This window comes from Rhinopithecus roxellana, chromosome 5 (genome assembly GCF_007565055.1).
Source record: "Rhinopithecus roxellana isolate Shanxi Qingling chromosome 5, ASM756505v1, whole genome shotgun sequence".
Taxonomy (NCBI): Eukaryota; Metazoa; Chordata; class Mammalia; order Primates; family Cercopithecidae; genus Rhinopithecus; species Rhinopithecus roxellana.
The window spans coordinates 78,904,199-78,927,533 of NC_044553.1; the positions used below are offsets into that span (position 1 = coordinate 78,904,199).

At 48.7% G+C, this 23,335-nt stretch overlaps 2 pseudogenes; one reads left to right on the forward strand and one right to left on the reverse strand.

Annotated features, from left to right (window-relative positions):
* Window positions 1-626: 626 nt before the first annotated feature.
* LOC104672170 lies at window positions 627-1,807 on the reverse strand (annotated as a pseudogene).
* Window positions 1,808-7,754: 5,947 nt separating this feature from the next.
* Window positions 7,755-19,336, forward strand: LOC115897565 (annotated as a pseudogene).
* Window positions 19,337-23,335: the final 3,999 nt, after the last annotated feature.

Genomic DNA, 23,335 nt, shown 5'->3' on the forward strand with positions numbered 1-23,335 from the left:
GTTCTGTACTTAGATGTCTGTGAGGTTGCCTGTTGTATTCTTTTTTTTTTTTTTTTTTTTTTTTTTTGAGACGGAGTCTCGCTCTGTCGCCCGGGCTGGAGTGCAGTGGCCGGATCTCAGCTCACTGCAAGCTCCGCCTCCCGGGTTTACGCCATTCTCCTGCCTCAGCCTCCCGAGTAGCTGGGACTACAGGCGCCCGCCACCTCACCCGGCTAGTTTTTTGTATTTTTTAGTAGAGACGGGGTTTCACCATGTTAGCCAGGATGGTCTCGATCTTCTGACCTCGTGATCCGCCCGTCTCAGCCTCCCAAAGCGCTGGGATTACAGGCTTGAGCCACCGCGCCCGGCCGCCTGTTGTATTCTTAATACAAATCCCTCTTAAGCCAGGATAGAATAGGTTAAGATAAATGTAATGACTTGACTTGGCTGGAGTGCAGTGGCATGATCATGGCTACTGTAGCCTCAACTTCCTGGGCTCAGGTGATCCTTCCCCTTCAGCCTCCTGAGTAGCTGGGAGGGCCACCACACTGGGAGTGCAGGCATGGGACACAATGCCCAACGAATTTTCTGTATTTTTCTCACAAAAATATTTTTCAGAAGAAATCTTAGGTATAATATATTGAAAATCACTGACTGCTTTTTCTTCATCTTTTTTCCTGTGAATGTGTAGGTGTTTGAGTCTCTTGTATTTCTTCTTTTACACAGGATATGGGCTGTTTGAAAACTATTTCATTATCTTCATCATCATCATTCATTTCAGCCACTTCAGATTTTTGTCTCTTCAGAAATGTTAATGTACAAACCGGTGTGGGGCCCTGGGTATCCACAGTCTTCTCAGGAGTACCTAAAACCTTTTTCTTCTTCTTATGTAAAACATGGCCTTTTTACACCTCTGACAATTTGTTTTTGAAAAACTTTCTGTTTTCTATAAAATCAAAGAGGAAAATCATATTCAATTCCTTTTTAAGCTAATTTCTTCCCGAGTAATCCTTGTTTCTTCTTAAATCGCTCCTCCATCCGTTGCTTTTGTGTAAGTGCCGATTCTGATTATACCGTTTCACTGATGGATATGATGGCTGCTTAAATGGAATATTCCAGTCTTGAAAGAGTTCTTTCTGTACTTTTTCAGGTGGCATAAAATGACTCTCCAAGAGTCTTTCACCAAACAGGTAGTTGTTCATTGTTTCAACTTGGCAACATCCTCAGACTCAAACTCCACAAATGCATAGCCTTTGCTATTTCCAGTCCTTTTCTTTCTGGATAGTCTGAACCTTGTAACAGTGCCACACTGGGAGGACAGGAAAGGATCTGGGTTTCATTCAGTAGGTTAGGTAGGTGGTGCACATAGACTACTCCAGGAGAAAGTTGTTCTTGTTTTTTTTTTTTTTTTTTTTTCTTTGAGACGGAGTTTCACTCTTGTTGCCCAGGCTGGAGTGCAGTGGCAAGATCTCAACTCACTGCATCCTCTGCCTCCTGGGTTCAAGCAATTCTCCTGCCTCAGCCTCCCGAATAGCTGAGATTACAGGCATGTGCCACCACACCAGGCTAATTTTTGTATTTTTAGTAGAGACGGGTTTCTCCATGTTGGTCAGGCTTGTCTTGAACTCTCAACCTCAGGTGATCTGCCTGCCTCAGCCTCCCAAAGTGCTGGGATTACAGACATGAGCCACCGTGACCGACCAGTTGTTCTCGTTTTTCTTTGTCTGGGTATGCGCTTGCAAACCTGCGCCACCTTCTTCTGAAACTCAGCATCTACCTGCAGGATCAGTAACAGAATAGGCACAGCCAGGCTGGAAAAGGCTGCCATGCCAAAAGTGGCCAACACCAACTCCATGAGGCACTCCCGGAAACACCCAGTTTTTTATATTTCTAATATAAGCAGGGTTTCGCCATGTTGCCCATGCTGGTCTAGAACTCCTGGACTCAAGCGATCTGCCTGCCCTGGTCTCCCAAAGTACTGGGATTATAGGCGTGAGCCACTGCACCCAGGATTGACTTTGAAATATATGTTGTACATCCAGTCAGCAGTGAACTCTGGGGGAACACCAAAGGTGAGGAGAATGAGAGAAGAGATACCTCCAATTAAAGGAGTTAAGAAGAGATGCTTGAACTTATGTTCTAAAAAGCCACTGCAGGTTGGGCACAGTGGCTCGTGCCTGTAGTCACAGCACTTTGGGAGGCCGAAGTGGGTGAACCGCTTGAGCCTAGAAGTTTAAGACCACCCTGGACAAGATGGCAAAACTCCATCTGTACAAAAAATACAATACATTAGCCGGTAGCTGTGGTGCCTGTGGTACCAGCTACTCTGGAGGCTGAGGTGGGAGGTTGAGGCTACAGTGAGCTGAGATTCACCACTCCACTGCAGCCTGGGCTGCAGTGGAGTGACACCCTGTCTTAAAAAAAAAAAAAGTCACCGTTTTGGGGTTTTCTGCATGAAATCTCTGTTGCCATTGGAAAAAAAAAGGGTTGAGACAGTATGTATTACTGATTCAAAATCATAATCAGCTGCTTAGAGTAAAAAATTGTATCTATTGTTTCAAAAACCAACCTTAGGATTATTAAAAGTAGTTTTATTGGATTTTTCTTTAAGGTGTACTGATTCACTCAGGTCTGTCACTTCCAAGCCCATGTTTTACGACTTTGTAACCCTATTTGGAAGGAAAACTGCAGCTAAGATTAGGATCCATCCTGAGATGAAAAGTTTCACACATATACACCACACATACCCCCACCACAGTATGATGACACAGCGACCCAACCTTAGGCTAATGGTACCACTGCCAGCAAATGCATTTTTTTCTTTATTCTAGATTTTTAAAATTTCTTTTAATGGCAGCAAACGCATTTAACATTTTATTGAGATTCTCAACAGCTGCCATTTGGTTTGTATAGCAGATTGTTTACAAAGTGACTTGTTTCCATTTTTGGTATTTTAATGAAAATTATGTTCTTCAGTTTTAAAGCTCCGTCCCTCTCCCAAAGAAAGACTAATAACTAACTACCAAGTAAGGATTATTTAGGAAAAGAACAAAAGCAAAAACAGCTTTTAAACACTTCTGGAACATGGGTAAGGGTCCAAAGTCAAGACCTTCTGGGCCCAGTGGAGGTGCTAGGCTGTCTCAGGACACCATCAGCACTTCCCCATCCACAACATCCTCAGCAGCAGGGAGCCATGCGCGGACCCCGGGGGGCTTCCTGTTCCACAAGCTCTCCTCTCTTTTTCCTCTCCACCCTTGCTGTTGGGCCTCCCCTCCAAATCTGCCTAACGAAGGCAGCAGGGTCTTTAATACTGTTCAGCTTTGTCAGTGGAGACAGGGTACTCTAGAAAGCTGAGAGATTCCCTGGTCCAGTCTGGGGAAGGAAAAAATACGCAGTGTTGCATAGATGGTTTCACTTGTCCACTCAGACACATGCTCATACTTATTTGATGGATGTATCAGATGCTTCAAAAGTCCTGATGTGTAGTAGAACAAAAGTTGCTTGTAAAAAAGAAGTTGCGAAATAATAAAAATGTCTGCAGCAGTTCAGGCTCCTGATGACAAAGCTGGTTCTGCTAAGTAGTTATTCTGACATGCAAAGCAGCTTTCCCTAGAAGTCCTGTGTTCTGAGGGGTTCATTTAGACCACAGGAAATTGAAATCAAAGTTTAAAAGGCTCTCTGCTGATAAAATGTGCTATATCCATCAATGAACTTCTACTCAGTAATGAAAGGAACAAATTACCAAAACCTGTTACACATCATGGACCAACCTAAAAAACATTAGCTAAGTAAAAAAGCCAGACAGGAAACCACATATTGCATAATTCCATTGTTTTGAAATGTCCAAAAAAGGCAAGTTGACAGAGACCGAAATGGTCTGATTTACCTTAAGAGGTAGGGATTCAAGCTCTCTAGAGTACATGTGACACAAACATGAGAAAAAATAAGGAAAAGAAAAGAAATTTAAACATAAGTAAATGAAATGATACTTCTCCCTGATTATAAAGAAAATCGCATTCTTTTTGTAATAATTCCGAAGACAAAATATGAAGAAAAGTCTTCAATTTTGCCACTCAAAACATTCTGGTTTGTTGCTTTTTATATTTCTTTATGTGTATAAACATTTTAAAAAGTAGAATCATAATATATAGTCTTTTGTCACTATGTTTTGGGCATATTTGTTTGTTTGTTTGTTTGTTTTTTGAGACGGAGTCTTGCTCTGCCGCCCAGGCTGGAGTGCAGTGGCCAGATCTCACTCACTGCAAGCTCCGCCTCCCGGGTTCACGCCGTTCTCCGTTCTCAGCCTCCCGAGTAGCTTGGACTACAGGCGCCCCACCTCGCGCCCCGGCAGTGTTTCATTTTTAGTAGAAAGGGGTTTCACCCGTATAGCCAGGATGGTCTCGATCTCCTGACCTCGTGATCCCGCCGTCTTGGCCTCCCAAATGCTGGGATTACAGGCTTGAGCCACCGCGCCCGGCCATTTTTGGGCATATTTGTATGGCAGTAAATATATCCTCGGCATCATCTGTTTTAAAAGCTCGATGCATATTAAGCTAATCATTGCCACCCCTGAAATAAGTTGTCTTTTATATATATATATTTTAATGGACTCAAGCAAGCATTTTTGGACTGAATTCATAGAAGTAGAATTTCTGGAGGAAAATAACATAAAACAGTTTAAGGAGTTTTAAGAAATTTTCAAATTATCCTGCAGAAAAATTGGTTCAGTTTATACTGCCACCAACAGGGGCAGAGCTCCAGTTTCCCCCTACCATTTGCCCTCTTTGCTGGTATTTAAGCAGAAAATCTCATTGTTTTCATTACATTTCTTTGGTTTCTACTGCTTTTGATTTTTCTTTTCTTTTCTTTTTTTTTTTAGATGAAGTCTTGCTCTATAGCCCAGGCTGGAATGCAACTGTGCAATCTCGGCTCACTGCAACCTCTGTCTCCTGGGTTCAAGCCATTCTCCTGCCTCAGCTTCCGAAGCAGCTGGGATTACAGGTGCCTGCCACCATACCTGGCTAATTTTTGTATTTTTTAGTAGAGATGGGGTTTCACCATGTTGGTCAGGCCAGTCTCGAACTCCTGATCTCAGATGTTCCACCCTCCTTGGCCTCCTAAAGTGCTGGGATTACAGGCGTGAGCCATGGCACCGAGCCTTGAATCTTTTTTATATGCTTATTGGTCATTTTTTTTCTTGTGGGAAGTGCCTGTTTCTCCATTGCCTATTTTCTGGCCAGCCTCCAAAGTCACATTTCACTTAATTTCATCCTGCGATTGAAAGCATCAACATAAACAGGAGCCAGGACGACTGTAATTATGTAGATCTTGCTCTGTCACCCAGACTGGTGCAGTGGCATGATCGTAGCTACCACAGCCTGTACTGCTGAGCTGAAGCAATTTTCCTACGTCATCCTCCCAAGTAGCTAGGACTACAGGCATGTGCCACGATGCCCAGCTAATTCTTAAAAATTTTTGTAGAGATGTGAATCCGCTGTGCTGCCCAAGCTGGTCTGAACTCCTGACATAAAGTGATCCCCCACCTTGGTTGCCAACGTGCTGGGATTACAGGTGTGAATACTGCTCCCGGCTGAGAGCTCATTTTGTTTGCTAGGTGGAGTTCTTGGTATCTTTTTATGTTTGAGGCTTTGGTGCAGTGCTGAAGTATTACACTCACCATCTGAGGTTTACAGGACTTCTTGTTTTAAATTGAACAGATGGAACTGTTTAGTTCTGTATCTTGCAGGCATACAAATGGGCCTACCAGGATTCTGCTTTGATCCATTGAAAGCAAGACGTAATACAGTAAAACTTGCCTGGCTTACAGACTTTGAAAGAATGGAGTATTTTGATTTAATTCTATTAACTGGAAGTGTGAAGGTGAAAAGAATTCAAAACTTACATTTCTGGTTGAATGCAATTTGAAAATACAGCCATCATTCCCCTTTGCTTCTGTAGTAAGTTTGGACATTCAATCTACTTGGTGTTTTTGTAGAACTGCTAGTGTGCCTGAGACTTACATTGTGAAGATAAGTTTTTAAACTTGAGAGGTAGGAGGGTATAAATGGTATGTATGAGATCAGGCTGGATGAGCACTGACACTTGTAAATACAACTTTTTAGAGTGGAATCTCTGAGGCCACTTTTTTTCTTATTAACCATAAAAATAAAAACACATTGGATGGAGGGGGGGAGTAGGAAGGAGACTTTGTGTTTTAATTGCAAGTCATGGTTTCATATCAAGACAGAACATATGGTATCCCTGGCTTTGGACCTACAGAAGGAAACACATTATTCTACCTGTTGTATGCCAGAGGTTCTTGAACACCTGGAGGGATTACTGCAGCACAGATGGCTGAGCCTTACTGCAGAGTTACTGATTCACCAGGTCCAGGGTGGGGCCTGAGAATTTGCACTTATAAAAAGTTCTCAGGTTCTGCTGGTGCTGCTAGTCCAGAACTACATTTTTGAGAACCACTCTGTCTACTAATGTGAATTGTAGACTCTAGAAAAAAGCTTAGTTTGGTGTGGGAAAAGAAGCTCACAGGTATGGAACTAATCGTGAAGATTCAACCCTTGATCGCAGCCTAGTGTGGAATTCAGGTAACAGAAAGACACAGTGACATAACACAGTTCTTGGTTCATGATTGCAAGTCATAGCAAGTATCAAGTGAGAAATCAGTTTCATTTGCAAGGCTTAGAGAGGTCAGGTGATTCCAGAAAAAACAACCTTGTTATATACTTTAAAACCAGAAAGAGCTTTGAGTGCTTATAAGTTGAAAGCTTTGTGTTTTTTATTACTTTTGACTATTAATTTATATATATTTTTTTGAGATGGAGTTCACTCTGTCGCCCAGACGGGAGTGCAGTGGCGTGAGCTTGGCTCACTGCAACTTCCACCTCAGGGTTCAAGTTATTCTCCTGCCTCACCTCCTGAGTAGCTGGGATTCAGGTACTACCACCACAACACCTGGCTAGCTTTTGTATTTTTAGTAGAGACGGGGTTTCACCATGATGGCCAGGCTGGATTTTGAACCTTGACCTAAGGTGGTCCACCCGCCTAGGCCTCCCAAATGTTGGATTACAGGGTGAGCCACCACAACCCCAGCCAAAAGCTTTATGTTTTTAAAAGATTAGATAGTATGTTTCTTGTTTTTTAAAAAAATCTTAATAATGTCGGAGAAATAAAGAAATGTTTTCCAAAAATCATTGTGATTAGTTACCCTTATTGGAATGTTGGATAATATAGTCCCTTCATTTCATCAGACACGCTATGGATCCATTTTATAGGATTTGTCTCAATTGAGGTAATACTGCGTAATTTCTTGTACTCCATCTGGAGATAGAAGAATGTAGGCCAAAACATAGACCATGCATAGAACTGGATAGAAGAGAGCTCTGTGAGAACATGTAGACACAAACACACAACGACACACATATATTTAGAGTACAAACACATAATTTTTAAAGTTTAATTTTTGAACATTGAAGCCAAAAGCCAGCCCCTTCCTCCTCCACGGAGTAGGTAGGCCACGCCCACTCTCCCAATTGGGGGCGGGGGACAGCAGTTGTGCATGGGCATCTTTCCTTGTGATGCCATGGGTCTCTGGAAACAACGCTCCCTGGCCACGCCTCCTTTCCTTTCATCTTTCTCAATTGGGGACCAAGGCTGGAGAATAAGGCCACACCCCATCTCTGCATTCTAGTGGGGGCCCTGTGTTATGCCTCCTCGGCTCAGTCACACAGCCGCCTGTTAGGTGAATGGAGTGTTCGCTGATGTTGTGGCCCCAACCCTGCCTCCCTCCCCACACCAATGGAGTTAGAAAACTAACAGAGTCACTTGCAGCAGCAAGAAAAAGGTAAGACACAACATGGTCATGGCCCCCTCCCAACCTAGCCTGAGATCCCTCATGACCACAGACCACTGCCAGAGTCCAAATACCACCTGAGGCACCACTAACCCTGGCAACTCTGAGCTCCCCCACCAAGTCTCATCAGTCAGCCCTGCCCCTCAAGCAAGCGCCCAGCCGCTGCCCTAGAAGTTTGCCCATGGGTGACGTTTGGCGGTGACCCCAGGGGCCCCTTCTCCATACCGCCCCGCACTCGCTGCCCTAGCCCAACCTCCCTGGGTTCTTTGGGCTCAGCTGTTCCAGGACCTGGGGTCCCCAGCCCCAGCTGCCCACCATCGCCAGTCTCCCTAGGTGACTTTGGGCGGTGACATTCCTGGGATGTCTGCTGCAGACTGTACTCCTCCCCTCCTGCTGACACAAGCCTGACCTCCCTGGGACTTTGGCTTTCATCTAAAGACCTGGGGCACCAGCCCTACGTCCCTCCCCAATCCTGATCAGACAACTCAACCATGCACTGATGGGTGTTCCCCCAACCCCTCAGGCGGAGTGGAAGTAGTGAGTCACAGGTCCCCCTGGAACTGTCATAACTGCTGCAGACTTGCCTATACTTACAACCCAGTCCCCTAAGCTTCTCGGCCCAATTTCTGGTTCCTCTGGCCAACAGCACAAATTTCACAGAGCGAAGGGGAGGAGGACTATGGGACTTAGAGAGCAAAGGTTTCAGGTTGCGTTACTCCCTTTGCATAGACATTGACCTTGTGTGACAAAGCCTACAATTTCCCTGTGAGATCAAATGGTTGACGTATCGTTCATGGGGAGAGCATGGAAGAGGAGAAGGGTTGTGTTTGGTTTTCTCCCGCATTTCTACTCCAGGGGAGACTTCAACATATGTTTTTTCTGAGTCTCAACTCATATTCAATTCATCCACAGTTCTGGGACCAGACTGCCTTGCAGTCAGTGGGTCTCATGAAGTGAGGATTTGATTATCTCGGGGAAGGGATCCTGGGAGAATTGAACGTGGCAGCTTGAATCTTCCCCTCAATATCATCTCACTTGGCGTACTTTGAGTGCCACAGGTATAATTGTGGGGATACTTTCTGAAGATCAGTTCCCTTGATTCTCTTGAGAGAGCGAAAAAAAAACATGAAGTATTAGGGATGACAGTCACGTACGTTTCTAAGAGTATACCAATCGCTCTCTGAAATGAAGATTGGGTTGTCCTCTTTCTGATAAATTTCCAAGAGGGAACAAAAAAGCTGCCTTCTGCCATGAGGACACATGGATATAAAGTTGGAGAGGGTCCTGGGGTCACTTCTTTCACACTACAGACGTGTGAGGAATGTATGACTCCAACCACCAGTGTGGCAGTTCCTGCCTACTTAACGTTTTAGTTTTCTTTCTACCTCTGCTCTGATTTTGGTCTCTGGCAAGCTGCTGATCATGGCACAAACCCCAGAGCGTGGAGTCACACAAACTGAGTTTAAGTCCCATTAGTAACCCACACTCCCCACCCTCCCTTTTTTAGCCATAATTCCTCCTGCCTCAATCAGTAAGTGATTGTGGAAACACCTTGTACAGTGGGTTGGGGATCATAAATCAGATGGTGTAATAAGATTTTTGAAAAACGGTAAAGGGGGATGTGGCTGTAGGGCTGGTAGTTCTCTTGAGTATTACTGCTCTTCTTTCCCACGCTGAAAGACATCAGCAAGAGGAACAGCCCCTGGTGTTCCGGCAGGAGCGAAGATGAAAAGAAAACTGGCAGTAGCCCTGAGACAAACCACTTCTGTGGTTGCCACTCACCAGGGGATGTGATCTTGGCTGGCCAGGCTTCCTGGGAACAGGGGGCCCAAGGGGACAGTAGAAAGGGTAATTGGTAAGATGTGCTGGGTCTGGTTAAGAATTCGGGGTTTGAATCCTGCCTCTCTCCATTGGCTAGGGATCTGATGTATGGCAAGTGCTTAAGTGTCTTGGGGCCTGCTCTTTTCCAGCTGTAAAATAGGGGTGTGTTGTTTGATTTACATTCTGAAGTTGAAATATATTCCAATATTGTTGGTGTTTTTTAATGTTAAGTATCCCTAGTACATGGCCTGATGTGAACACCCAGGATACCCAGGAAATGGTCATTGCTGTTTTGTTTCCTGAATCCACGAGTCCCTCAAGGTGGAGCTGGGCCAAGGAGTACAGCCACTTGCCTAGCAAGCTGTCCCTTTAAGGAGTCACAGAAGGGGGCTCAGGTGTGGTGAGGAAGAGCCCGCAGGCCTAGGAGTAAGAGAAGATCTTAACTTACCACCAGCTGTGCTGGGTGGACAAACAGAAAAATCAATCCTACGCTGGGCCTCAGTGTTCTCTCCATTGTAAGATGACACTGGATAAGATCACGGTCTTTCAAACTTGTTTTTTAGCTGGGCCCCCTTAGTTCAAGTGAACCCTTAGTCAGGAGTCTGGGTTTTTTAATAGAGGTGGAGGTCTGAGCTCTACGCAGATGCATCGTCACAGCCTGGGCCCTGAGGAGAGAGTCCAGTGAGCATAATTAAGAGCTGCGTTGTCCCATGATGACTCCACCCGGGACTGCAATCGCTCAGGGAACATTTCATCGATTTGTTCCTGCACCCGGCAAGGCAGCAGGTGGCCATTGGGAAGATGGCAACAGGCCATGGTTTCAATCTCCGCTGCTCTTTCCTCATCGTTTTCATTTACCTGAACCCACAACACGGTCCTCCTCACCTACTTTCTTTCTTGCTTCTCTCTAAGCCCTTCTGTCGTTCGCCCCCTGCCCTTGGGTGTTTCCCTGTCCCCTCCTATAGAGTTCAGGACATTTCTGAAGGGCTGGTGTCCACTTCACCATTCCGTGGGGTAGCGCTCCCCCATTGCACAGTGGAAGGTGAGTGCAGTTGCCAAGATCCACTCTCTGCCTTGCCTCTCTTCCAGCTGTGATCGCCCTGAGTCTTCGCTGGTTGGGGGAAACGTAGCCTCTGCCGTGTTTTATGTTGCTGCCATTAACCTTCATCCGGGTTTTGTCTGCTTCTTCACCTGCGTGATTGATTGTGTTTTTTCCTTGCCCCAGCTTTTATCATCTTGGAAATGGTGAGACCTTAAGTTTAAAAGTAACTTGGAATAACTTACAGAGAAGCAGTGGCGATTTTGGGGATTTGTTTTTTTTTTTTGTTTTTTTTTTTTTGAGACAGAGTCTCACTTGTCACCCAGACTGGAGTGCAGTGGTGCGATCTCTCGGCTCACTACAACATCTGCCCTCCCAGGTTCAAGGATTCGCTTTGTCTTAGGCCTCCTTAGTAAAACAGGATTACAGGCACCTGTCACCATGCCCCGGCTAGTCTTTGCATTTTATTAGAGACGTGGGTTAACCATGTGGGCCATGCGTCTTGAACTCCTGACCTCCAGTGATTCCACCTGCCTCAGCCTCCCAAAGTGCTGGGACTACATTCATGAGCCAGTGTGCCCGGCCCCTTTGCTGTTTTTATACTTTCTCTATATTCATAACTGTTTCCCTGTAAGCTTTTTTTTTTTATTTCTCTTTTTTATTACTCCTGTGTCATCTGCTACCCTGAAGGATCTGGAGGTAAGAGGCCCTGAGCCAAGGTGCAGTGACCCTGCAGGCCAGCCCTCCAACGTCCTCTCACAGTGGGGGCTGGGTGCCCCTCTGCCGGCTGAGACAGCCCACACACACCCCAGCCCTAATGATTGTTCTCTCTACCTCTTCCCACAATCCTCCTCCAACTCCTCCTCTCTGCATGCGCCTCAGAGCCGGAACCAAGAACTGGAAGTAGCCCTGGACTCAAGCTCCGCAATAATCAATCAACTCTATGAAAACATAGAATCACTGGTAAGAGTCCAGTGGGGTCCTGTGATTCCACACTGCCAATCCTGGGCTTTAGATTCCCCTTAGGGCTCTGAAGAAAGGGGCTGGGTCCCCTGGGGCCAAAGGCAAATGGGGAACTGGAGCACCCAGGCCTCACCTGGAGGGACCCCAGAGCAAGGAGCATGCAGCATGGCTCTTCTGTCACTGCCCTCTTTGCCGACTCTCTCTTCTCCAGACCCTGCTCCAGTCCTTGCCACACACGCCCTGGGGTTGTCACCTCTCAGGGAAGCACTAGCCTGATGGTTTCTCAGGGACCCTGTATTTCTGTCACAACTCAGTCCCTAATTTGCTCTTTGAGTCTGGACAAGCCACCTCTCCTCCTTGCACTGGTGTTTCCGAAGGAGGTAGAGCATCAAAGGTCTCAGTTGCTCTGAGAGTCTGAGATTTAAAGGCTCCTAGAATGTAAACCTGAGGGCCAAGGACTCCTGTCTGTCCTTTTCCATTCTGTATCTGCTGTGAAGAACTGTGCCTGGCTTGTAAGTGCTCACTAAATGTTGTTGAATGAAACGCACCTTTCTCAATCACAAGCTGGCAGAAGGGTGGGCCTTTCTCAGACTCCGTCTCTAGAAGTTTATGTTACTGTCCTTTGAGAGAATCCAGATTCAGACTTTGAGTTTGTGGCTGTGGGCAAAAACCAACAAAGACCCAAATCCTCTGTCCTTGCGAGCTTGAGGAGAGTTGATCAGTTCATGTTGCCATTGGGTCTGAGAATGTTGTCTTTAAAATCCCTTCCTGGCCCCTGCCTACCACTTCCTGGTCTGGGGAAAAGAGTTGAGGGGGCCACCCTCAGTCACCTGAATTTGACTGTCCCCACAGAAACAACAGAAGGAACAAGTGGAGCATCAGCTGGAAGAAGTAATGTGATTTCTTTGTTTGCTCACAACATGACTGCTGGGTTGGGGGGCACTCAGATGTAGAGGCACCAGTCTCACCTCGCCCAGTCCCAGCCTGGGGAAGAAGGCACATCCCTCAGGTTACACCACATCCCCACAGGGTCCCTGATAACCTGGTCCCATGGGTGGGCCTGTCCTGGGGCATCAGTGGCATTCTGGGGGCATGTCTCTTGCTGTGCCATCTCTGCCTCCCTGTGGTAAGAGCTCTGTCTTCCTCTTCCTGCAGGAAAAGAAAGCAAACAAGAAATACAAAAGCACAAACGGAGCAGTTAGAGGTGAGTGGAGAGTGGGGAGTTTTCTCCTGTCCTCCAGAGAATGTTTCTTTCCTTCTCTTTCAGCACTTGCTTGGCTTTTCTCCCAAACATTCAATTTCAAACAATCAACATCCTCATGCTGGAAAAGGGAGACTTGAAGACCACCCTTTACCATACTAAACGTGCTGCCAGACACTTCAAAGGTGGGAATCAGGTCACTCCATCATCCTTCAACCTGGCACTTTGACAGGTCTTTAGGGGGAGTCCTTTGGGTCCCATCTCAACCTCTGTCATTACAGAAGAGTCCAAGGATCTTGCTGGCCACCTGCAATACTCCTTACAGCGTATTCAAGAATTGGAGCGGGCTCTCTCTGCTGTGTCTACACAGCAGCAGGAAGAGGACAGGGTGAGTCCAACCAACTGCCCCCCCCTGGCAGCCCAGCTTCCCAGATGGAGGAGAGAGTGTAAAGGTCCCTTCTGTAGGATGCAGTGTCCTGCCCAGAAGGCAGCATGCTCATTTCTAGCTGCTATTGTGTGTGGTTGTTAGAGACAGCCTGGGGCTGAGTCAGCTGCTGTGGGTGAGTTGAGGGGCACTGTGGGGAGTGAGCACTGCACACAGCTTGAAGGCCAAGTGCCTGCCCTGCCCTTACCTGGCTGTGGCCTTGGCCAAATCCTAGCTGGGGTATTGGGTGCTTGTACTGTGAAGGTACAGAAGAGTACCTTTAGTACGTTACCATTTCTGTAGAGAGAGGAAAGGGGGTGTGTGTGTGTGTGTGTGTGTGTGTGTGTGTGTCTGTGTTTGTGTGTGTGTACATACTATGATAATATACATGAAACATGTCTGCAAGAGTTCACAAAGACCCAGGAGAGAGTAACAGGGTGGCTGGGAGACACTTCCATGGTGTACCTTCTGAGTTTTGGACTATGCGAATGTATCATCCTTTCAAAAAGTGAACAAATGATTAACTTCCCCTTCCTTTCTGTGCCCCCACCCCCAGCAAGGAAAATAGGCTTAGAGAATCGGATAGACCTGGGTGTTCAAATCCCAGCTCTGTCTCAGTGATCTTAGGCAAGCACTTAACCTCGAACACTCCATGTTTTTCATCTACACAATAGAGGTTATCCTAGTAACTGTCTCACATGGTGGTTATGAGGATTATATGGGATTGCTAGTATGGAACCTGGTGAAGCACTCCATAAAGGTTCAAACAGTGGTAGTAATCACAGTAATAACAATAGCAATGTTATCTGATCTCTCTGGGCCTCCGTTAGCCAGCTGTAAGTTCGATCTCTTTCCCTGTCCCTTCCAACTTTACTGAGTTCTTTTAAAAACCAGGCCATGGGCTTGGAAATACCTTGATCTTTACTGACCGAGTTGTATATTGAGCCTAGCCCTAGTCCTTTAAGGGGCACTGCCCGGGCTCCCCAGATCAAAACTTCTCACTCTTCACATCCAGTCCTCCAGCGGCAGTTACAGCAGACCAGAAAGGAGCGGGCGCTGCTGAACGCACACGTGACACAGGTGAGGCTTTGCAGAGGGAGGGATGTGGAAGGAAGATGATCCCAGCTGACCAGGAGCAGGTGAGGACCAGTGACAGCCCTTCTTAACTTCTGTGCCCATTCTTGCAGGTGACAGAGTCACTTAAACAAGTCCAGCTACAGAGAGATGAATATGCTCAACATATAAAAGGAGAGAGGACCGGTGGTGCAGGAGAGGATGCAGAAAATGTCGATGGAGGTGAGACCTGACCCTTCAGCCCCACGTTAGATGGGTCACTGGGTCTTTCTGGGCATCTGTAAAATGGGAAGAGTATAGCTCGAGGTGGTCATAGTCTGGGCTTTGTGGAGGTGGGGGCAGAGAGGGAGATCGTAGCTTGTCCAGCCACCAGCCCCTGTCTCCAGGGCCCTTTCCCCCTGTGCTTTGGGCAGGCTCACGCATTGAAAGAGGAGAAGAAGTGTCACATACATCGGATACAGGAGCTGGAAAGGAGCTTGTCCGAACTCAAACACCAGATTGGTAAGATGGGGCTGGTGTGACCTGGGAGCAGGACTGGCATCAGAGGGCTGTGGGGTGGCTTAGAGTGCCCCAGGGAGGTGGGTGGATGGAAGTGTTTTGAGGCAGAGTCAGCCAAGAGGGAGGAGTGCCCATTGTCAGCCACCCACAGTGCTCTCTATCTGACATGGCTTGGAAATTGGCTACCATTGGGTTCAAGGAATCATTAGCAGTGAGGCCAAGCTTGGGAAGCCTGAGAGGAGCTGCATCAAAAGGAGGGCTTTTTCTTTGAGGGGGGTGGTGGGTGGGGAATCCAGAGGCCCTTATTGTCTGCTTCATTTCTCAGCTGAGCCCCCATCCCCGGTGGACCCAGCAGGGACATCTGAGGTGGAACAGCTACAAGATGAGGCCAAACACCTGAGGAAGGAGGTGGAAAGTCTGGAGGGAAAACTCCAATTCCAGATGGAAAACAATCAGACCTTGAGTCTCCTGAGCAAGGAACAAAAGGAGAGGCTCCGGGAGCAGGAGGAGAGGCTCCGAGAGCAGCAAGAGAGGCTCCAAGAGCAGGAGGAGAGGAGGTTGCGGGAGGAGGAGGAGACTATGGGAGCAAAAGAGGAGGCTTCGGGAGAAGAGGCTGGGGGAGCAGGGTGAGAGGCTGGGAAAGCAGGAGGACAGGCTACGAAAGCAGGAGGACAGGCTACGAAAGCAGGAGGAGAGGCTGCGAAAGGAGGGAGAGGTGCAAAAGCAGGAGGAGAGGCTACAAAAGCAGGAGGAGAGACTGTGGGAGAAGCAGGAGAGGCTACAAAAACAGGAGGAGAGGCTGCAAAAGCAGGAGGAGAGGCTCGTGCTCTCCCAGAACCACAAGTTCACAAGCAGCTGGCGAGCCACAAGTGCAGCTTGAGATCTAGTGGGTTGCCCCACCTGGGCAGCCTGCCCTCATCCCTAGCCCTCCAGGCCTTTGTTTCCCCACCTGTAAATGAGGCAGTGTAGCCCTCATGACATGATACCTCTAAAGGCACCTGTGACCCAGAGCTCATCAGGCCCTGCTCTGATGGCTGTAGGGGAGAAGGGATGATTTTTCTAACCTACCTCCACCCTTCCCGGTAACATGGGAGGCAGACACCAAGTTCTGGGGTCTCCATCTGCAGTGGCTGGCCACTGATTGCTTCTCTCTGTCCAGAGCAACAAGAACAAGAGCGCACTGCTGTTGGAGCAGCAAGTAAAGGAGCTGCAGGAGAAGCTGAGCAAGGTGAAGAAGATGGTAACCGCTGCCCCATCAAGAAGGGCTGGGAGGCGGGCACCAGCCTCTGGGGAGGGGAGGTGCCAGGCCAAAGGCAGCTCCAGCTGGGGGCAGGTGACCCCAGCACCCTCCAGGGCAGCTCCATGATTGTTTCTTGCTTCCTGCCCTCTGACTTTTAGAGGTGGGTAGCCCTGGGCTCCTCCCAGGTCTGGACATCACCTTCCCAGCTAGAGGCATGGATTCCCCCAATCATAGGGGTGGAGACAGTGGTATAAGAGGGTCCTTATGCCAGGCACAGTGGCTCCTGCCTGTAATCCCAGCACTTTGGGATGCTGAGCAGGAGAATCTCTTGGGTTAGGAGTTTGAGACCAGCCTGGCCAACATGGCGAAACCTCATCTCTACTAAAATTATAACAACAACAAAAAATTAGCCCAGCATGGTGGCACATGCCTGTAATCCCAGCTACTCAGGAGACTGAGGCATGAGAATCTCTTGAGCCTGGGAGGTGGAGGTTGCAGTGAGCTGAGATTGCACCACTGCACTCCAGTATGGGCCACATGGTGACACTCTGTCTCAAAACAAAAGAAAAAAGCCTGCTTAGATTCAAACTGGATTCTGGCCTCAGTTCCACTACTTTTCATCTCTAAGTCTCTGTTTCTTTACTTCAAAAGGAAGTTAGCATTTTTCTCATGGAGGTGCTGAGGATTAAATGAGAGAACACATGGAAACATTAGGCATGTAGCACGCTTAGCAGATGGTGGTTGGCTCCTTCTGCTTTTCCACCAGTCTGTGGTCTACAGTTTAAATGGTGGGAAGAAGGACATGAGATTTGAGGCTGGGGAAGGAGGTGGTTCTAGGCAAGGAGGGAAGTCTCTTAGGCCTGGAGCAAGGGGCCAGGATCCTGGGCAGGTGACAGAGTCCCACAGTGCCCTCACTACCCTATTAATGGGCCCAGAATCTGGAAGCCAACCACCACATGCCCTCATGCCAGGGTCTTCCTGCAGATGGAGCTGAAGAGCCAAGAGTCTCAGAGTCTGCAGCAGCAGCAGTGAGACTACTACCTGGGTCACCTGCAGCAGTACGTGGTCACCTATCAGCAGCTGACCTCTGAGAAGGAGGCGCGCACAGGCAGTTACTGCTGCAGACCCAGCGTGGACCAGCTGCAGCAGCAGGAAGCTCAGGGCAAAGTGGTGGCTGAGATGGCCTGCCAAAAGTTGCAGGAGACCCAGGAGAGGGAGTTGCTGAGGACAGGGCCCCGAGGGGGACGACCTGGCAACCTCTGTGCCTTCTCAGTCTGTTTTCCATTCCCTTAGGAGTGCCTTGAAGCTGCCAGCCAGCAGAACCAACAGCTAGAGACCCAGTTCAGTCTCATGGCTCTCCTGACAAGGTACAGGAGACCACTCAGAGGAAGAGGAGAGAGCCCCAGGAGGAAGGGGGACTGTTAGCAGCATAGATTGAGGGGTTGGAAGAGACCTTTAGAACAGCAGGTTGTTATGCCAGCTGGGTGTCTGCACTAAGTTCGGCATCAATATGGTGACCTCCTGGGATTGGGGGGCCACCAGGTTGCCTAAGGATGGGTGGACTGGCCCAGATCAGAAAGGGAGCAGGTCAGAACTCCCGCACCAACCGGTAGTGTGACTGTGCCTGGGCATATACAAGATCTTGGATCTTAATAGGAAAAATAAAGAACAGCAGCTCATTCCCTTCTCGGGAGGGGCGTCTCAGGGTTATACAGTGAGGTGGGGACAGAGGTGGGCCCACAGTACTTCCCTTATTGGGTTTTCTGAGGACCCCTCTGGCCACCTCCCCACAGGAGATGGAGGAGGACATCTGGACACTGAGGAGGAGGGGTGCCTCGGCCTATGCCAAGCATCCCAGAGGACCTGGAGAGCTGGGAACCACGGTGAGTCTGACTTTCCCTGCCCCCGCTTTGCCACCTTCCTCTGTGGTCCCTCCCAGACCCCCTTATGCTCTTGGTTTCCCCCTTCTGATTTCTCTGGACCTTCACCCCTTCCGGGAGCCAGTGGTCAGACACCACTTCACCTGTGACCAACAGGTGCACTCTCTGAGGCCCCAAGGGAAGGGGCTGTGCTCCACCTCCCTGCCCCATTTTTGTGTATGCCCCTACAAGAATACTCAGCTCTTGCCTTCAAGTGGCATTTTTCAACTCCACTGGAGCCAGTTTCCAGGAGAGCAGGCACCATGTGGGCAATGGAAGGTGTGAAGGCTGTGCTGCCTGCACCTGGCTCACCGGTGGCCTCGGCCTGGAAGGAGCCAGAGGCAGAGGCCCCAGCCCCAGGGACTGGGGGTGAGTTTGTGTGTGGGAGAGCTACCGGGCCCTGAAGGGTCATGGAGAAGGTGAAGGTGAGTGAGTCCTGCATGGGCCAAGAAAAGTGGGGGGCAGGCAGGACAGGTCACTCCGTGATGTGACCAAATTATTTTGGCTCCAGAGCAGCTTTATGGACCTCCTGAGGAGAAGGTGGATGGGAAGCAGCAGGTGGAGAATCTAGAGCTTGGATTCATCAGCTCTCTGGAGCGACAGTGGCATGAGTAAGCAGGAGGCCAGGGCACGGGCAGGGAGCTGCAGCCTTCAGAGGGGCCCCAGTGTCTGAGCCATGTCCTCTCACAGGAGAGCACATCATGGTATATGAGAGCCAGGGGCAGGGCCAAACACACGGCACCAAGAGGAGGAAGCCAGCAGCTGGTCCAGAACGAGGAGGAGATGAAGGTAGAGGGTGTGCAACATCTCTGCGGGGTGGGGGTGAGGGTGGCTGGGCGCGGCTCAGGCGTGGCAACTGAGCACCCCTCCCTTCAGGTGAAGCTGCTGGAGCTGCAAGATATGGTGTTGCCGGTTGTGGGCGACCACGAGGGGCATGACAAATTCCTCCCTGCTGCCCAGAACCCTGTTGATCAGCCCGCTCCAGGGGCCCCAGCCCCCCAGGAATTGCGGCTGCCGAGGAGCGGTGTGAGTAGAGCCCTCAGGCGGGGTGGGCAGGCCGGAGCAGGGGAGGCTCACAGTGTACTCAGACCACTGCCTCCTCTCTCCGAAGATTTTCACGACAGCGTGGAGCCTGCAGCGGGAGAGGCCAGGGAGGGTTCTCCCCGTGACAACCCCACTGCACAGAAGATCCTGCAGCTGCTTCCTGTAATGCAGGACACCCAGGAGCACCCAGGCTTGGCCACCAAACCCTGCGTGCCATTCTTTTACCGGGCAGCCGAGAACAGAGAGATAAACATCATCATCATCTGAGAGTTGGTCAAGAAATTTAAAAACACAACAACAACAAGTTATGGGGTTAACCCCTACACAATTCATCTACTTCATTGGAATGTTAGAGCCCCTCGTGTTTATTTATGTTTCTAATTTACAGTTTAAATTTCTTTGTGAAAAGTTAAGGGAGAGTGGGTTTTCCTGATGTTCACTCTGGCATCCTTTAGCATTTTGGTTTTAATTTGATAATTGTAGGTCATTAGCTCGCATATGAGTTTGCCCTTACATGGTGGGAGTTCAAACACACAAAGACCCACTATTTGCACAAAACTATTCTTATGGTTTGGAATAGGCTGCCATGCTTTTTAAATGTTATTGCAGCATGTATATTCATTACAGAACTCAGATAAAATCTGCTTATGTTCTGCTATGATGTTTGATGAATCCGAATCACAGTGAGCTCTTCATTAGCTCAATATGTGGTTTCCAGCCTGCCCAGCTCTCCTACATAGAGCCCAGAGCCAGCAGTGTAGGCTTCCTGGAGACACAGGCACTCCTGCGGGCTGGGGAGCATGAGCAGGGGTCCCTTTGGGGGGGTGGAAGAGGCTGCGGTCAGTGGAGGCCATAATGAGCTTGGGCAGAAAAGGCATGATGATCGGGGGATCTGGACCCGACAGAGCCTGGACTGAGGACATTGTGGCCACCTCCTCCAGGTGCCACTCAGGGGGTGGAAGCTAGTGCTGGGCCCTGGTCCTGAGTGAGGCCTCACCAGTCTTGGAAGCTGTACCCAACGTAGCTTCATGTAAGGGCACATCTAAGCACTTTTTTTTTGAGATGGGGTCTTGCTCTGTCTCTAGGCTGCAATTGGGTGGCAGGATCACAGCTCACTGCAGCCTCAAATCCTGGGTTCAAGTGATCCTCCACCTCAGCCTCACAAAGTATAGTAATTATAGGCATGAGCTATGGAGCCCCTTTTAAATCTTAATAAATATCTGTCTCCTGGTCTGCTTCCTGCTGACACACTTGCTGACATCTTGCACCTCGACAGACATGTTTCCGGACTTGGTTCTGTTTGTTCTGATGGGCTCCTCTCTCTCAATGACCACATGTTACAGTATGTGGCTATTCCTTACACATTTCCGTATAGACCTGAGGGTTTAGTATATTAATGTTAAAGTTTCTACCGGTTTGTCGAGGCTGGGTGGAGTGTTTGGATTAATTTAGTTGTGGGCATCTGACAATACAAGGCTTTCCCTCCGGGAATGGTGATTCTGGACGCAGGTTTTGGCACATTCTGGTTTATTGCTTGGCTCCTGCCACAGAGGGATGGCACTGCTCTCACACGCCATGCCCAAGAGATGTCCCACCTTATCTTTCTAAATCAAGCTGAACATTCTCAGCTGACCAGCATATCATCAGTGCTGCGGGGACTCATTCCCCTCACCTGAGATGAAGGTGAGGCAGAGACTATGGAGCAAGTTGTGCTGAGTGCATTCGTCCTTCCTGACCTGCACTGCTGCTGGCATGGGGCTGTGTCTGAGCCATCAGAGGGCATTGATTTGGGAAGGGGTGGGGGACAGTGTTGGAGAGATGCCCCTAAACCTTCCTCAGATCCTCCTGTCCACCCAACACTTGGCCACCAAGGCCCCTGACTTCCAGGCCGCAGTTACCACTAACGAGGTGCTGCATGGGAACAAAGTGTAGGCCTAGAACCTGGAGTTCAGGTCACTCCTCCTTCCAGTTGAAGCCTCTGCCCCTCCCAGGTGATTCCAGCCTCATTCCTCCATGGGCCCAAATATCCTAAACAAAGGCTGGACAGGGTGGTCTTTACCCAAGTGCCCAGAAAACACACACGAAAAGGCTCTGCAATGCCCCCCGTGGCCTGCCAGAGGTAAGAGCCCTCCCCGTCAAAATGCACAGTCCAGGTTCTTGCAGGGAGGTGAGGAGCAGAGGAAGAAAAGGTCCACCTCATTTTTTTTTTTTTTTTTTGAGACGGAGTCTCGCTCTGTCACCCAAGCTGGAGTGCACTGGCCAGATCTCAGCTCACTGCAAGCTCCACCTCCCGGGTTCACGCCATTCTCCTGCCTCAGCCTCCCGAGTAGCTGGGACTACAGGCGCCCGCCACCTCGCCCAGCTAGTTTTTTTTTTTTTTGTATTTTTTAGTAGAGACGGGGTTTCACCGTGTTAGCCAGGATGGTCTCGATCTCCTGACCTTGTGATCCGCCCGCCTCGGCCTCCCAAGTGCTGGGATTACAGGCTTGAGCCACCGCGCCCGGCCCACCTCATTCTTTCAGCAGGAATCTAAACTTGGGAAAGCCAGACCTAGTACATTTCTTAATCCTGATACTTTTATAACTGGTTACAGCGGGGTCACATGCACAACTGTTTTCCAACATCTTTCACCGGGCCGCATAACATCCTGTACCTTCTTTGTTTTTTATTTTTATTTTGTAAGGCCAGGGGCAGTGGCTCACGCCTGTAATCTCAACAGTTTTGGGGGCAAAGGCAGGAAGCCTGCTTGAGGCCAAGAGTTTGAGACCAGCCTGGGCAAACACAGCAAGACCCCGTACACAATGGAGAACAACTCTATCTCAAAAAAAATGTTCTTGAGTACAGTGACATGATCACAGCTCACTGTAGCCTCCAACTTTCGGGGTCAAGCGATACTCCCACTTCAGCAGCTGGGAGTCTCAGAGCACACCACCATATCTGGCTGATGCCTTAATTTTTGGTAGAGATGCAGTCTCACTATGTTGCCCAGGCTGTTCTTGAACCCTTGGCCTCAAGAGATCCTCCCAATACTACCTCACAATGCACTGGGGTTAGAGTCATAAGCCACCATGCAGCCCCTGCAAAATCTAACCATTCTTCAGGTGCTTCTTTTGGACCTCCTAGCTAGACTGTCATTGGCAAATACTAGTTTATTATTTTCCCACATTTATGTTAATAGATTTCCCGGCCAGGCGCGGTGGCTCAAGCCTGTCATCCCAGCACTTTGGGAGGCCGAGACGGGCGGATCACAAGGTCAGGAGATCGAGACCATCCTGGCGAACACAGTGAAACCCCGTCTCTACTAAAAATACAAAAATCTAGCTGGGCGAGGTGGTGGACGCCTGTAGTCCCAGCTACTTGGGAGGCTGAGGCAGGAGAATGGCGGGAACCCAGGAGGCGGAGCTTGCAGTGAGCTGAGATCTGGCCACTGCACTCCAGCCTGAGCGACACAGCAAGACTCCGCCTCAAAAAAAAAAAATAGATTTCCCATGTTTTATTTGTCTAGACTAGGGTTTCTCAACAGCTGGACTATTGACATTTTGGGCTGGATAATTCTTTGCTATGGAGCTGTTTGTGCCTCGCAGGATGTTTATCAGCATCCCCAGCCTCCGCCTGCTACATGCCAGTAGCACTCCTCGGTGTGACAGCCAAAATGATTTCAGATATTGTCAAATATCCCCAGGAAGGCAAAATAACCTCCAGTTGAGAACTGCTGACCTAAAAACCTCTGGAACAATGTTAGATCATGGAAATGATAGCACATACTGCTCCTGACCTTAATGGGAATACCTCTGGCATCAAAGTATAGTAGCACCTGTATACTATTGTCTGGGCTGTTATTAGTACACTGTATTAGTCCATTCTCACACTGCTATGAAGAAATACCCAAGACTAGGTAATTTATAAAGAAAAGAGGTTTAAATTGACTCACAGTTCTGCATGGCTGGGGGGGCCTCAGGAAACTTACAATTATGGCAGAAGACACCTCTTCACAGGGCAGCAGGAGACAGGAGAGCCAAGCAAAGGGGAAAACCTGTTATAAAACCATCAGATCTCGTGAGAACTCACTATCACGAGAACAGCATGGGAGAAACTGCCTCCGTGATTCAATTATCTCCACCTGGTCCCACCCTTGACACATGGGGATTATTGCAAGTCAAGGTGCGATCTGGATAGGGACACAGAGCCAAACCATATCATATCCTTTATATTAGCATACTGTATCAAAGTATAATTTTCTTTCTTTCTTTTTTATTTTTCTTTGAG